Source organism: Hypanus sabinus, unplaced genomic scaffold (genome assembly GCF_030144855.1).
Source record: "Hypanus sabinus isolate sHypSab1 unplaced genomic scaffold, sHypSab1.hap1 scaffold_411, whole genome shotgun sequence".
NCBI classification, from domain to species: domain Eukaryota; kingdom Metazoa; phylum Chordata; class Chondrichthyes; order Myliobatiformes; family Dasyatidae; genus Hypanus; species Hypanus sabinus.
This window is the reverse complement of record NW_026781292.1, coordinates 131951-137228: the sequence shown is the minus strand read 5'-3', so window position 1 is coordinate 137228 and position 5278 is coordinate 131951.

Sequence of the window (5278 nt, the reverse complement as noted above, 5' to 3'; positions counted from 1 at the left end):
ACGGATTTCAATGAGTTTTGTGTATTCTGTCACCGATCCCCGTTACATCACAGAAACGACAGCGGGGATGCTACAGGTTCTCAGCTCCTGCACCAACACGTGTATTTACGCCCTGACACAGAGCAAATTTCGAGAGGAACTGAAGAAAGGGGTGACATACCCGCTGATTCGGATTTTGAAACTCAGTAATCGTTATAAATAAATGTTGTGATGTATTTCATTTTGAGCTGCTTTCATGTTAAATTTTCTATTCTCTTACTTGTGGGAATAAACAAGATCAGGCCTGATGAATGGTGTCTGCCGGAATTGTGTTCTCCCTGGTTGCTGCCTGGTCCACTGAGTTCCTGCAGCATTTTGAGTTTGTTCTCTTACTGTAACATAACAGCTGCTTACAGCTGTTCCCCACAACTCACTGGCCTCAGCATCCCAGAGCCATCCTCGTTACGTCTCACCTCCCGGATCGATTACATTGATTTTTGAGCAAACCTGTAATCCCTGGTTCCTGGTTCTGGAAAAAAAGGGGCTTATAAGCCGCCTCTTTTGCTTTCAGTTTCTGACTTTATTTGTCAACCATGGTATTGTCCTCCTTCCGTTCGAAAATTTCATCTTATTTGGAATAAGCCATTGATGCTCTGTTGTCCTTCCTACTAGGTTTTCTTCCCAGTCACCCTTGGTCGGTTCCCTTCTCACGTTATTGTAATTTCACGTATTCCACTGAAATACCGACACATAGGAATTCAGTTCCTTCTTCCATTCAAATTTCAAAGTGAATAAGAACATATTGTGAATATTACTTAAGTGTTCCTTAACCTTAACCTCTTTATCACCTTCGGATCGTTGAACAACACCCTATCTACCACAACAGAACCCCGAGTAGGCTTAACAACAAGCTGTTCTAAAATGCCACTCTCAGACATCCTGCAAGTTCTCCGTCTTGAGGTGCAGTACTGGCCTGGTTCTCCCAATCCAGCTTCATTTTCAACTCCCTAACAATTATCGTCACTTTGGTCTTCCGCTATAATTTGTACTCCACACCTCAGCTGTTGTTTGGATGCCTGATGACAACTGCCATTGGGGTCGTTTTACCCTTGTCCTTTGTTAAATCAACCCATAGGGTTCTCTACCCATCCTGTCCCTATGTCATCCCTTTCTAATGATTTAATATTCTTATACAAATTGCCAGACCGCACCCTCTGCCTATTAATTAACTTTCCTATACACAGTATATCCTTGAACGTTCAGCACGCCCCCTGGGGCTTTACATTGGAGCATATTGTAATCATTGACGGTGTTCCCTGGTATTGTGTGATTACATCGAGCTGCAAACACTCTCCCTCATGTGCAGCATTTAAAATGTTTCACCGCATTTTAACCCCTTGTGTCCCATTCCTTCTGATTTTGCTGTTGAATATTCTGATTGTCAGGCGGATTCTAGCAGCCAGTCGAGCCCGCAGGCGGCTCCGGGGACAAAAGAGTGGAGAGAATGACAAGGATCAGGAGATGGGAGAACCGACGCAAGTACATTGTTTTGCTCTTCAGCGTAACCAGTAGTTTCATATTGCTGTGGATAACACAGGTGATATTTGATATCTATCAACGGATTTCAATGAGCTTTGATTATTCTGTCACAGATCCCCGTTACATCACAGAGCACACAGCGGCGATGCTACAGGTTCTCAGTTCCTGCACCAGCACGTGTATTTACGCCCTGACACAGACCAAATTCCGAGAAGAACTTAAAAATGCGGTGAGATACGTAATCAATCGGTTTTGAAACTCCAGAAAGATTAGAAATAAATGCTGTAAGTTATTTTGGTTCAGCTGCCTTCATGCTCCCTTCTCTATTCCTCCACGTGTGTAAATGGAAACAATGTGATGACAGATCAAGCTCTAGATAATCTGCAGATGCTCGAAATACGGAAGAAAACACACAAATTAATCATCCTGATGAATGTTGTCGGCCGACTGTTTACTCTTTCTCCTGTTTACTGTTGGTCTGCTGAGATCTCTCAGAGCAACAGAACTGGTGTTTACAGCTGACCCCAACTGTATCACTGGCCTCAGCAGCGCAGGGACCTCTTCTCCCGCTAGAATTAAATGGAAACGTCAGGCGAACCTGTTATCCCCGCTTCCCAGTTCTTAAATGAGAAACTGTCTGATCCTTGACTGTATTTTCGCCCGTGACATCTATTGCTGCTCCGCATAACCGGTCTTTCCCTTCATGCTCTTTTTCTCTAGCTGTTGGTTCTCCTTCTCTCTACCTTGAATTATCTTCCAGCAACAGAACTTTCACGAGAATGTGCGATTTCCTTTGCTAGTATCTGTGAGATACCATATTAATTTTAGTGTTCTCGGTCAGTTGTAAAAGAACGCTGAACTAAACACCGTGGTAAACCGTCGTCAATGAAAACCGGATAGCAGTAAGATTAACCGTTTACTGTTCACTCTTCCACATTAACGTATGGTGAAAACTGTTGATAAAACAATACAAGATTTGTACAGTATTTGTTTCCTTCTTGATATCACATTTACATCGTAAAAACTTGCAAAAGTAAACTACAACTACATTACATTACATTAAAATGCAGCATACAGTCAGAATCTACCTACGCGATTGACTGCTATAAATACACTTCAACACAAACTATACGCAACTCTGTAACTAACGAAAACATAAACCTTATCAACCGTCATTACTTTTAACAGAATCAGCGTTAACATTTTAATTCAACATATCGATTATCTCATGAACTTACGGCGTTGCTTCACTATGTTTCTAGTGCGTAGAAAGACAACTTTTCTTGCGCTGATCCTGCACATGTGAGCCCCCTCCTTCGCGTTTCTCCAAACCGGTATTTTCCCACAAGACGCGGCGAAACCGGGTGTGACGTCATCGCATGCCGCGATATATCACAGACAACGAATTTACTTTAAACAACTCTAATTTTAATTAAAAAATGCTAACAAACGAATTACTAAAGCGAAAATATTATAAACTAAACAAATGTCATAAAGGCAACACAGTAACAAATTCTCCAGTATAAGACTACCATGTAACTGGAGTCAAAGAACAATCCTGTCTCTAATAAGCTCGTCTCTCATAATTCCAAAAACATAGTCATCAGACCGGGTACACACTGCTGTATAGATATCATTTAGGCTTCGCGGAGATATCATATGTCACATGACAGAGTTCGGAGAACAGGCGGAACTGACAGAGTGTTCGAGAATCTTGTATATCAGAGGTGGTTGTTGTTTGCTGCTGTACATTAAAGTTCTCGTTATGTCCCTCCAGAATGTGTGTCTTTATGTGTAACCCACGGTACGTATAAAGACACAATATGGTGTCAGAAGTTATTCTGCAAGAATAATTCGATTCGCTCACTCGGGAGAAGCGAAGGAAACCGAAATAAAGGAATGCTAACTTTTAATATTTTGCTACCAGTTTTAAGAATGGAAGTTTTGCAACCCCTATCAATGCTTCAGCTGACTGGAAATGTAGCTGATAACAGGAGACAATTCAAACAGCGTTTTGAATTTTATTTATGACCGATCGGAGTAGAAAATGAAATGGGGAAAAAAAAACAAAGCAACAAATCTTTTCCACGTGATTCGGGATGACGTAGTTGAGCTAGAAAATCATTTTAAATCTGAGATCGGAGATAATTTGAATCTAAAAGCGATAATCGACAATTTTGAAGCATTTTGTATACTGAAGTGCAGTGTGACGTATGAAAGGTATAAATTCTTTACATGCAAGCAGAAAGCTGGTTAAACGATTGATCAATTTGTTCCGGAGTTGAGAAACCACAGTAAAAGCAGAGCTGACGGACTCTCTCGTTAAAGACAGAATTGTTTGCGGCATTCTGGATAATGTTCTGAGAGAAAGTGTCTTAAGAGGCAGGGAGAGCAGTCGGATGTCTTGGTCCATGTAGGGACTAATGACGTGGTTAGGAAGAGTGAGGAAGTCCTGAAAGTTGAGTTTAGGGAGCTAGTTGCCAAGTTAAAGGACAGGATATCCAGGATAGCAATCTCAGGATTGCTACAAGTGCCACAGTAAAAGCAGAGCTGACGGACTCTCTCGTTAAAGACAGAATTGTTTGCGGCATTCTGGATAATGTTCTGAGAGAAAGTGTCTTAAGAGGCAGGGAGAGCAGTCGGATGTCTTGGTCCATGTAGGGACCATGTAGGTGGGTTTAGAAATAGTAATACAGTGCAGATCAACACGTGGCTGAAGACATGGTGCAGGAGGGAGGGCTTCAAATTTATAGATAATTGTTCAGTTTTCGAAGGAAGGTAGGACCTGTTCCGGCTGGACAGTTTACATCTGAACCATATAAGCATACAAATATATAACCAGAAAAACATACAACAATTACAGCACAGAAACAGGCCATCTCCGCCCTTCTAGTCCGTGCCTACGCTTACACTCACCTAGTCCCAGTGGCCCGCACTCAGTCCATCACCCTCCATTCCTTACCTGTCCATATACGTCCAATTTTACTTTAAATGACAATACCGAACTTCTGCTGGAAGCTCATTTCACACAGCTAAACTGGAGGGGGACAAATATTCTTGCAGGTAGATTTGATAGAGAGGCTGCAGTGGATTTAAACTAGACACGAGGGGGAGGGGAACCAGAGTGTGGGAACAGCTGTATGGGAGAAGGAAAAAAAAAGACAGTAATTCTCTTTGTACTGGTAGAGATAAACAGAAAGGAAGAGTTGGAGAATTTCTTAAATGCATTTATTTTAATGCCAGGAGCATTGTAAGAAAGGTGGGTGAGCTAAGAGCATGGATTGATACCTGGAAATATGATGTTGTGGGTATTAGTGAAACATGGCTGCAGAAGGGGGGTGATTGGCTACTAAATATTCCTGGACTTTGTTGCTTCCGGTGTGATAGAATTGGAGGGACAAGAGGGGGAGGTGCTTAGTTGCTTGTCAGAGTAAATGTACAGCGGAGCTCTGGCAGGATAGATTAGAGGGCATGTTTAGGGAGGCTATTTGGGTGCATTGGGACAACTTGTTTTATGGGAAGGATGTAAGAGAGAAATGGAGGTAATTTAAAGGAGAAATTTTGAGGGTACAGAATCTTTATGTTCCTGTTAGGTTGAAAGGAAAGGTTAAAAGTTTGAGACAGCCATGGTTTTCAAGGGATATTGGAAACTTGGTTTAGAAAAAGGGAGATATCTACAATAAATATAGGAGGCATGGAGTAACTGAGGTGCTAAAGGAATATAAAGAAAGTAAGAAGAATCTTAAGAAGGAAATAAGAA